Source organism: Mus caroli, unplaced genomic scaffold (assembly GCF_978045245.1).
Source record: "Mus caroli unplaced genomic scaffold, Mus_caroli_1 scaffold_4, whole genome shotgun sequence".
Taxonomy (NCBI): Eukaryota; Metazoa; Chordata; class Mammalia; order Rodentia; family Muridae; genus Mus; species Mus caroli.
The window spans coordinates 152,926,143-152,938,114 of NW_028227259.1; positions in this window are offsets into that span (position 1 = coordinate 152,926,143).

Here is an 11,972-nt window from a genome sequence, read left to right on the forward strand (position 1 = left end):
GGGTTTAAATTGGATTTGGAACATAGGAAATAAGGTTTGATGAATGCTAACTCACTAATTGCCGTCCTTACACAGTAAAAACAGTGTACCAGCAAGAGTCCAGGACAAAGAGACAGAAAAGCTGAAACTGGAAGAGAAAGACAGACTCTCCCTTGGCACCCTGGCAGGGATTTCTGGTGATGTGCCACAGGACCCTGCTCTCAGTCAGGCCTGTGAAACATCTTGATCACTAGTAAAATTAAGCTCACCCATTTTAAAATGGACAGATTTGTTCATTAGCGCAGACTACCAATTTTCTGATTGGCTGATCTAACTAAGATGCTATTGGCAGCAATGGAGCAGTGGTTAGAAGCTAACGGTGTGTCATTCATCCATCCATCGGAATCAGATACATAGTCAGGGCCAAGCAACCAAGGGCCCTCAGGCAAATTAATTAGGGTCTGGAAAGACAAAGGGTGGGGGTGGAATAGGTTGAAAACTGTCCCTCTCCCCAAATGGCCAGCTCCTAACTTCTGTGCTCTCTGAATTGTCTGGGCTCAGAATATACCTCAAACCAAGGTGCCTTGGACGCAAAGAAAACAGAAAATACCGAAAAGTCCGTACCTGACCCTGGCCCACTTTTCTGTGGGTGTGCTGCTCACTGGGGCTGTCTGAACAACCTTTCATCAAAGAACTCCTGGCTGTCCAGCCCAGCCTGGGGTTACAAGCCATTGCCACTGTGGCAGCCACGAGGCAGTAATATCTTCAGTTAATGGGGATGGGGTGGGGGTAGGGATGACCATCCTGGTTTCCGCAGGGGCTATACCGGAATACACAACCTACCCGCGGCGATCAGGTTCCTTTCCCCTCTATCCTCAACAGCACTGCTGTTTGTTTTTATGAGAGTTTTTTTTTTTTCTGACTGGGGACGTAGAAAATCGTTTCTGAAGGTTCGCATGTCCTGCAGACATCATTTTGCTTGTCTCTCGCCAGTCATGCCTTGCTGTGGTGACGTCATCCATGGCCCTGCCCATGGACAGGAGGACGGGCACAGGAGATTAAGTTTTAAGACTTAGGTGGTGAGGAGACGCCAGTGGATCCTAAATGAGACCTCCCACACTAAGTGGTGGCCCGCAGAATCTCAGACCTGAGGATGTTTGATGACGCTGCGCTCTTAAGTCACAAGCCAGAGAATGCAGCTGTCGCCGGAAACTGGAAGAGGCAGAAACAGATCGTCCCCTGGAGTCTCTGGAGGCAGCACAGGCTTGGGGACACCTTGATTTTGTCTCTCATCACTATAACAAACACAACATAATCAGCTTAAAGAGAAGACAAAGATGGCTTGGCTGCCAGAGTGAGCCGTTCTAGCCTCTGACTGGCTGGTGGGCCTGCAGTGAGGAAGCCCATTATGGTAGAGCAAGCTACTCACATGGCAGCCAGGAGGCCAAGAAAAAAAAGGATAAATTCATCCTCTCTTGTTCCAGGGTACACTCCCAGTGGCCTAAACCCCACATGAGTCCCCACCCATTAAAGGGTCCAACGCCTCCCTACAGCACCAAAATGAGACCAGGTATTTAGCACAAAGGTCTTTAAAGGGAGACTCCAGACCCAAAAACGACAGAACCTTAGTATACCTATATCCACAGAAATGAGGTGAGTGGATTCCATGGGGCACACTGTCCCTCTGAACCCCTGAACTCAGCCATGGAGAGCAGCCACAGAGAGCAGCCACGGAGAGCAGCCACAGAGAGCAGCCACGGAGAGCAGCCACGGAGAGCAGCCACGGAGAGCAGCCACGGTTCTCCCGAAGCTCTCTGCTCCCCCTGGGGAGGAGGCAGGCAGGAAGAACAAAGACCCACGAAGGTTGTAAGAGCCTGGAGTCTGGCTCACAAGGATGAAAGCCAGGCAGGAATGTGGCCTGAGGGATACAGAGGAAGGAATGCATTTTTAAAAAAAGGTTTATGGGGGGGGTGGTGGCAGAAGTAAGCAGTCCGTGTCAGCAGCTTGAATGTGGAGAGCAGAGTATTTATTGGGTCCCTTCTAAAACCCCTGATCCGTGAGCCCTGAGCAAGAGAAACACAACCTGGAGAGCTGTCCCCGAGAGGGGACAGTGCACTCCTGAGACAACTGAAGCAGATGTTCTGGTAATGGCCCGGGCGCTTTTGCAACAGGGCTAAAAATGCAGAAAGGAAGAAATCAAAGAGGCCCAGATGTATCAGAGTTCTTGGCTTAGTGTTTGAGGAAATGGGCGTTGAACGATAGCCAGAGCCAGTTAAGGGGAGAGCAGTCCTGCCAAGGCTGACAATGGGCAAGACATTATTGTGTTGGAGTTAAGATAACAAGGCCAGGGAAGGGGCTGTGGAAACCAAACTCGGGGGGCTGTGCTTAAATCCCGCGCTGTCGGCCCACTACCAGCAGGGTAACGCACAGATTCCTAGTGGAATGGTTACTTCAAATGTGGACGTAGCTGTCGCCAGAGAGGATCTTGGAGGCCCTGAGGTGGGAAGCACGTGAGACACAAAACCTCACAGGTTCGGGTTCATGGCCTTGACAGTATCCTAGGAAAACAGTCCATCCCCAGAAGGATGTGGCCACGGCAATCAGGCTGAGGGAAGACACACGCAAAATCAAAACCAACCAGGGGTGACGTCTAAGTGGGGTGGGGTGGGGGTGGAATTCAGCATGAAAGAGCCTGGAATTCCATCCCTAGCGTCTCACAAACAAAACCACAAAGGTCATAGCACCCCTCTTCTCATCGTAGCAAAAGACTGGGAAGGAAATGGGGGGACATGGTCATAGTCACTAGAATTTGCAGAGGAACAATTAAGTGCACTGGTATTGTGTGCACCTGTCCATCAGGCTAAAATGAAGGTGCTGGATATTACTGAGTGGCTGGTGTGTGGGAGTGCTGGAATCCCCGGGTCTGCTCAGGACCTGTAAATGAGCACTGCCATTTTGAGAGCAGAACATTGTCAACTCAAAGTCCCGGACTTCCAGAGCCCAGCAATGCCACCCCTGGGAATGCATCCCTTGTGTGAAGAGGCTCGCCCCAGGTCTCTTTGTGGCACTGGGTGTTCAGTCATGGAGGCTAGGTGGGTAGAAACAGGGACAGTTCCCATCTAGAGTCAGAAGGAATGGCCACCACATACAGGTGTCAACATGAATACAGTGCTTACAGTGCAGTACTGGATCAAGACTATGGCAGCTGTTCAATGGTAGAATGGTTTCTGCCACCTGAGGCCCTGGCTTTCATCCCCAGATGGCCTGAAATGAAAGAAAAAGTAAAAGAAAGAAAGCAGAGAGGGAGGGAGGGAAAGATTAAAAAGATAGGAGAAGGGATAGAGAAAGAGGGAGGGAGAGAGAGAGGGAGGGGGAGGGAGGGAGAGATAGGGGAAGGGGAGATAGGGGAGGGGGAGGGAGGGGAGGGGGAGGGGCACAGGGAGAGGGAGAATGAGAATGCAAGTGGATCCATGGGACTTCATGTGCAATTAATCACAGGTCTGTTAAACACTGTATTTTTGATAGAGCCTGGCCAATAATGACATACACTGAATGTACTTGGAAGGTTGTCAATGAAAAGGGAGAACCACGCAAGAATAAATGACTAGACTAGAGAGCCGGGGCTATCCAGGAGTCTATGATAAAGTGTGCCATGAACTGGAGCGACTCGGCCCTCTGCTTCTGCGAGCAAAGTAAACAAGAGTCCTAAGCTCTCCATCAATTACCAAGGCAACAGAAGACCTGAATATTAAGTGGAAGCTTCACCCAAAACAAACAGTCTCACGAGGAGCCTCTGATGGCTTATACAGTTAAAAATGGTAGAGTTAGTAGATCAGGGGTTCCATTAGATGCCACGTTGCATCTTTCTTTCCCAAGTAAAGCGTTCGAGTGGTCCCTGTGAAATAGGAAACGTGAGCAGAGTAAATGCAGCAGGGCGTCTCCCTAGGAAGGAAGTACATCAGCGGCACTGGCTTCATTGATTTCATTTGTCTGTAGCTGGACCTCTGGGAGTTTTCAGGTTTGTCTTCCTGAAGGATCTTCTGAAGACGCTAGCCTTTCCTCGAAGGCCAATCTTGGTTGTCAACTTGACATAGCCAGGAAAAACGAACTTTAATTCCCTCCATCAGACTGGCCTGCATTGGTGATTTGTGTAAGAGAGCCCAGCACGCCATGGGTGGCCCTAGGTTTTATATATACAGGCTGAGCAAGTCAGTGTGTAGATAGCATTAGTCCATGGCCTCTGCTTGAGTTCCTGACTCCAGATTCTAGCCCTGAGTTTCTGCCCCGGTTTCTCTCATTGTTCCCACACTGAAGCCTCAGTACCAAAGGCTTCTTTGAATCTTACTCAAGCCACAGAAAACACATGCAGTAGAGCTGACCCTCTCCATCACTAGTTGCATGACCTCAGGGATTCCATTAAAGGTCTCTGGGCCAGAGTTCCCTTCTCCATAAAACAGAAACAATTTAGGAAAATGGCCTTTTGCTCTACGACTCTGAATAAAATATGCATTGATGAGACTTCTGATTGGTTGGTTCAGATCAAGGAACTTGCTTTTCTTCTGATCCACTGGAGAAGACCTCCACCACCCCTATCCACTGCTCTGTGTTCTTTCCCACAGATGGGGGAGACTCCCCCCGTAATCTCAACACAAGTGTTGACATCAGGAAGCAACAAAACAAGAGACCCTGGGCTACTCAAGTTCACCAAGTGTCTTAATCAGGGTTTCTCTTCCTGCACAAACATCAGGACCAAGAAGCAAGTTGGGGAGGAAAGGGTTTATTCGGCTTACACTTCCACGTTGCTGTTCACCACCAAAGGATGTCAGGACTGGAACTCAAGCAGGTCAGGAAGCAGGAGCTGATGCAGAGCCAGGGAGGGATGTTACTTACTGGCTTGCTTCCCCTGGCTTGCTCAGCTTGCACTCTTACAGAACCCAAGACCACCAGCCCAGAGATGGCACCACCCACAATGGGCCCTCCCCCCTTGATCACTAATTGAGAAAATGCCTTACAGCTGGATCTCATAGAGGCATTTCCTCAAGGGAGGCTCCTTTCTCTGTGATAACTCCAACCTGTGTCAAATTGATACATAAAACCAGCCAGTACACCCCCCCCAAAAAAATAACTTCTTGACTTATAAAGTAAGCAAATATCTCATGGATTTTATAAAAATTGAATACAATAACATTCAAATGAGAGGTAACCGGGGTATGGTGGTATAGGTAGAACCTGAGTGTCTATCATGGCATGAACAGGTGACCAGTGGTCATGTGATGTGGACAGGGCATAAGATGCTGTACGCTCCTAGGCAAGATACAACGACAGCCATTTAGAGGAGAGCCCAGAAGCACAGGTTGGGGGTCAGCTGTGGTGGGCAGAGGCCAGTCTATGAGTCTATGAACACAACTTGGGTAGATCTCTGAGTTCAAGGCCAAGCCTGGTCTACACAGTCAGTTCTAGGTTCCTGGCCAGCCGGGGCTACATAGTATGATCCTGTTTCCAAAACAAAAAATGAGAGAAAAGACAGCTGGGATGTACCGTGTGCATAATACAAGCCAGGCACTTTTCTGAGTCATTAGAATGTGCTTTCAAATTCCCGTAAGAACTCCAGGACATCCAGGGCAGTGTTCTGTTATGAGTTTATTCATTTGTGGTAGGTGGGTGTTGAAACAGAGTCTTACTGTGTAGTCCAGACTAGCCTTTGCTTAAGACCCTCCTGCCCACACTCCCAAGTGCTGGCATTTCCGGTGAGCATCATCACACCGGACAAAGACTTCCAGTTTCCTTATCCTACTGACAGGAGAAGAAATCAATGCTGTAGGCAGCAAGAGATTGCACCGAAGGCCCCACACCCAGTCATCCTTAATCTGCACAGCCTCGCCCCTTGCTTCACCCACTCAACACACTGGTACAGGTCTCTTCTCCTTCCTCAAATGGGGCAGTGGGAACAGTACCTGGCATGAACGAGACAGTCCCTAAATACCCGTCCTCAGCCACTTTTCAGGAGACCGTTATCTGGCCCTCTGGAGAACTGTTCTCCTGCCTGCAGTAAATTAACACTGGTAGCCGACTTCTTCGGGGGATGATTTTGCCCTGAGCCCTGGGTCACTCACTGTGTGTGCGTGCCTATGAGTGCCAGTGTGTGACTGCTAATGGTTCTCTGTAGCCAGCTGCTTTTCCCACCCCAGCTATTCATAAGGACAATGAAGTGTCCTCTTTATGGACACAGCTTGGGCAGGAAGCTAGGCTGCATAAAAGATGCTCGCCAGGTGAGGGGCGTTCTCGGAGGTTTGGCACCGATGAGCCGTAGCAAGCTACGCCATGCGCAGGACCGTCAGAACACACTCAGGGAACATCTCGCTCCAGAGTCTGTGGCCTGTGTTCAGGAACTATGAGGAGCCGATCCACCAGAGCCTCTGGCTGTAGATTTTAAAGGTTTGCTGGGAGAGTGGAGCCCGTGAGTGAGTCATATGCAAATGACTTAGACAGGAGATTTTTATTAGCTATTTAAAAAAAAAAAATTACGATCCAACATTTTCCGTTTTCTTGTTTTCAAAAAGCCCTGATTAAAAGAGAAGGTAATTTGTTGCTCTTGTTTGGTTTGCTTCTGATTCCCCCCACCCCCCAAAGTCTTTCCATTTACAGGCTGGAGAAAACTGCATAAACCATGCCATCTGACCCCAACCTATTCTAGGAGAGAGCCAGGTCTGCAGCTGGCAAGCCAGGGGAAGGGCCAGGGTAGACAGTAGTCTAAAGGGTGTCAAAGACCAAACCAATCCAACTCCCCCAAACGCATGTCCTTTTATAACACGTTCACCCTTGGTGCCTAAAGCTGAAAGGTGACCTTTCCCTCCACCTGGCAAAGCATGCAGCCAGAGTCAGGTCGTCTGGCTTATACTGTCCCCACTCAGCTGTAGGCCAATCCCAGCTCCTGTGAGTGAGCCTCCTCCAAGCAAAGCATATGGCCAGAGGAATTAGAACCAGGTGTCCCTATGCCACATTAGGGCACCCTCCACAGTACAGGTGATCAGAGACTGGAGCCCAAAGCGATTCTCGTCTATCACGAAGCCCAAATGCATGTCCTTTTATAACACGTTCATGTTCAGTCACGTGTGCGCCATGTCTCCTCTGTTGCCTGCTTTAAAATCTTATCGTCCTTTAGCGTCAGAGCCCTCACCCACATGACTCTGACTTCCGCCTGACTTCCAAGGTGACTTCTGTCTTTCACACTGATCTCGTCATCCCCCACTTACCCCTAAGCTGCTCCCTGTCCTGCCCTGCCCTGCCCTGCCCTGCCCTGCCCTGCCCTGCCCTGCCCTGCCCTGCCCCGCCCCGCCCAGCCCCATCCCACCTCGCCCTGTCCCACCCTGCCCTGCCCTGCCCTGGCCTGCCCGCGAGGTACCCACTCCGCTGCACTCAGGACCCAGCTCACAGGGACGGGGCCCCAGAACCTTCCCCATCCCCATGGTATGATGCTTTTACCCATCAGTCAACTATCCAGTATCTGTCACACTTGTGAATGTAAATTGCAGTGGTTTCCTTAGGCAAGTCTTTGCACCTGGACCCTGAGGTTCTCCTGTTGATGGCAACGTGGACTGCCTCTTGTGTCACACCACGAGGTATCGTCACCCAGGCAATGGTTAGCGAAGCATGCTGCATTTCTTCAGCAGGTGAAAATTCTGCCCGGCATCCAGCTTTGCTTTTCTGTGTAGCCTACGTCACTACTCAGAGCTTCCGGGTCAGTGCCCGCCCTGCTGCCTCCCCATCGCTGCCCCTCCCCCCATCTGTGCTCCCCACCTGGTCCTCAGCGTCTCTCATCCTTGGCTGCTACTCTTTCTCCTCTTCTCCATGCTAATGGTCCATCATCATGAAGTTGCATTTTGTTCTTAGGGTCCATTTGCTATCTCGTGCAACGTCGATGGTCGTCCTACCCCTTCTCTTCTTGCACAAAATCCAGCTCCTTTGAATTGTTTAAAACGTACAAAATTTCAGTTTTGCTTAAAATCTAGAAATGTGTATGATTGGTTGTCCAAGAAAATCACTAGTGGTTGTTGCATATAAAAATGAAAAATGTCTAAATGTTTTTAATACTTACTTCTATGTGTATGACTGTTTCACAAGCTGTGTGTCTGTCCGTGTGTCACATGAGTACAGTGCCCCCAGAGATCAGAAGAGAGCATTGGATCCACGGTTACTGGAGCTACAGGCAGTTATGAACGCCGTGTGGGTGCTGGGAACTGAACCCAGGTCTTCTGAGAGAGCAGCAAAGTGTTCTAATCTCCCCAGCCCCAAGATTAAGGCTTAGCAATAACATAAGTCATTGTGAATCCCCCAGGAACGCCACATCCCTCCTGATCAGCAGGCCTTGCGGAATAGAGGATGTAGATTTGGATATAGAGCCATGCGAGCCCCTGAAGGGTTCTCACGCTCTTGCCTCCACCCAGCCACACCTCCTGATGGCATCTGAGGAACCAGCCCGTCCCAAGTCAGCCAGTGATGCTGTTTGAGTTCCCCTTTTCCACTTCCCTTCCCTTTCCTTCCCTGCAGAAAGAACATAGAGCTCCCTAAAAGTGTTTGAGTAATTAAATGATGAATGGCTACCCATTCACAACATGGAAACTTAGATGCTGCTCGCACTAAGGTGCAGGGGGTATCAGGGAATGCTAGCGGTACAGTGGGGGCAGGGAGAGCTGCTGACTCTAGATCCACTTATTCAAGGAGTCAGAGGACCCTCAGTATGTCAGCTGGCTGACAGTTCAGTGGTTCCCTTTGCCATTACTCTTTAAAAGATACAATGTAACAAACAGCTCCTTAGACAGCACTACTTTAGAGTGTGTGGGAGCATGAGTGTCAGGTGCAGATAGACCACTTTACATATGCGACCCAGTATGCTGCTGGTTTCACTGTCCAAAATGGGATGATAGGAAGATTGGAATTTAAAAGTCTGAAGGGTTCCCGCCTTCTCAGACCCTCAGGGGACTCGGTCTCTTTAATAGGAACCCAAGCAGATTCACTGATGTGAAAAGTTTATTTGTGACTATTTTAAAACAGTCTTGAATTCTGTGGCATTTGTATATAGACTGATGGGGGGTGCACACATGGATGCACACTTTTGCTCTTTGGTGTTGTCAGGAATTGGTTTCAGGACCACTTAAGGAACTCCCAATTTGTGGATGTTCAACTCCTATGGTATTCACACAGTCCCTCCACCCTCCACCTACTCACCTTCCTATGATGTATCTATTAAGATGTGAGCACTAGGGAAATTATTACACTGTATTAAGAAAATAATGTTAAAAGTCTATGCAGTTCAGTATAGACACAGTTGGGAGCAGAGTATACCTATGTGCAGGTGTACCCATGAGCACAAGTGTAGAGGCCAGAGGAGTATGTCCAGTGTTGGCTGTATAAACCCATCTCTTACTGAATACAGGGCTAGGCTGCTCTCTGCCGTGTGCCATGCAAGGGCTATGCCTGGCTTTTTGACATAGACAATGTTAATTCTACCTCAGCTCCTGCCCACATTGTGATGGCTCATCGTGGTTGCCAAGTCAACTATATCTGTATTAGTTAAAACCCAAGCAGTTGGGTGTGACCACAAGGGATTTACTTGCTGAGATCATCTGAGGTGGATAGACCCACCCTAAAGCTCGGCCACGTCTTCTTGTGGCAGCCCCACATTAAGGGAAGGAAGAGGGAGGAAGCTTATGCATTTTGCCTACTTGCTTTCACTCCTGATGGCAAGTTCATCTATCCTGTTGCTGAGGCATTCCTTTGCTGGTGTTAGAACTGACTTCCTTGGGATGCCAATGAAGACCACTGGAGGCATCCAGCCTGCTGCCCCCAAACAACTACAGATTCTTGGCCCTTTTTTATTATATATAGACTCATTCCACCAGTCCTGTTCCTCTAGGGAACCCTGACTAATACACACTGCAGATACCCACGGATCCATTTCCCAGCCTCCTTGCACACACTGTTTTGCCACATATTTTTACCTGTGGTTGATTGACTTCAAAGATGAGGATTTATGGATATGGATAGCCAACTATAATTCAAATACACCTATGAAAGGAGTAGAAGAGTGTGGAGACTCCTAATTAAGGGAGGGGCAGCCAATGAGGTTGCAAGGCACACCCTGGGCTCACAGTCCCCACTTCTAGCACAGGATGTAAAATACGAAAAAATCTTAGAACTCCAAATGTCTGTAGAGTTTTCAGGCTGAAGAGGTCTAATCCTTGTTGACACCTCTGACACATGGCACTGACAAGGGCTGACCATTGCTAATAGTGTCCAGTTTGGGGCCACCGAGGTGACTGCTATCTCTTGCAAGCTGGCATCGGATTCCCAAGGATATCACGTGAGGTTTGCACACGTGCTCTGATTTGATGTTGAAGCAGCTCTGTAGGGCTCTACAGCTGCACAATGAGAGGATGTCTCTCCCTACATCAGCTGTTCTCAACTTTCCTAATGCTGCAGCTCTTTAATACAGTTAGTTCCTTGTGGGGTGGTGATTCCCCCCCAACCATAAAATTATTTTTGTTGCCATTTCATAACTGCAATTTTGCTACTGTAATGAATCATCATATAAAAATCTTATATGCATAATATCTGACATTAGAACCCCTGAAAAGGTCATTCAACCCCCCAAGGGGTTGAAACCCAAAGGTTGAAAACCACTGTGCCATACTGTGGGGACTTACTGTCAGAGGTCTGGCTGCTCTGTGGTTGAGGTGACTTTGCAAGGATAGCCTGATAGACTTACTCATCAGCTCCTGGCACTCTTTGTGAGCCAAACCAATTAATGGGAATCTAATACAAAAGGGCATTAAGGATCTTGGTCTGCATATTGAAGGGGGCCATGAGGCACAATTTGATGGGCTCCAAAACCTCGGATCCCTCACGGCTTATACCAGCCACGTGGCACAATACAAGAGCAGACTTTTAAAAATATTTATTTTTTATGGGTATGAATGTTTGCCTACATGTATGTATGTGCACCAGATGTATGCAGTACCCACTGAGACCAGAAGGGGGCAACAGATCCCCTGGATCCTAGAGTAGCAAAGGATTGTGACCCTCCATGTGGGTGCTGGGGACCAAACCTAGGTCCTCTGCACAAAAACAGTAACAGTTCTTAGCCCCTGAGCCATCTCTCCAGCTCAAGAGCATCCATTTATCAGACAACTCATGAATACACAAGCAGGAGGCACACCCTTGTATCAGCTCTCAGTACATATTGAGCACTCTCTTTTGACAGGGAGAAAAATAACCTCTCCCCTAGATAAGCCTTTATGTTACATGAGAATAAAGAGTTCTAAAGCTTTGTAAACTTGAAGGTGTGATGTTTTGTTTGGTTTTGGTTTTTTGATTGTTGTTATTGTTTGTTTTGTTTTGTTCATGGTGGTAGTAGATTTTTGGTGTTGTTATTGTTTGTTTGGTTGGTTGATTGGTTGGTTCGGTTTCTTCATGTAGCCCTGGTTGTCCTGGAACTAGCTCTGTAGACCAGACTGGGCTCGAACTCACAGAGATCAGCCTGCCTCTGCCTCCTTAGTGCTGGGATTAAAGGTGTGAACCACCATTGCCAGGCTGAGTGTGAATTTTTAGTAAGCATCTTTCCTTACTCAAGTGTTTTCTTATGAGATGGAATTCTATCTAAGCCACACTGTTAGCTTTCACCTGTACTCACAGAGTTAAGTGCTAGACTGGGCAGGACCAGGGCTGGGGCCTGACTGGGTGGGGGCGGGGACACTAAAAACAAACAAACAAACAAACAAACAAACAACAAACCAATCCTAGCAGCCAGTAGTGTTTCCAGCTGTGGCCAGCAGGGGGCAGCTTTTCCCCGTCTAAGCAGAAAAACCTCTTCCATACTTTTCTCAGAGACTGCGGGTTTAAATGGAGCTTGCCGGAGAGCAGACCTTCCCCCACAAGGTGGAAGGAAATCTTTTCTTAGCCTTTGGCTATGTAGAAAGCAGAGGTGAAGAAGCTAT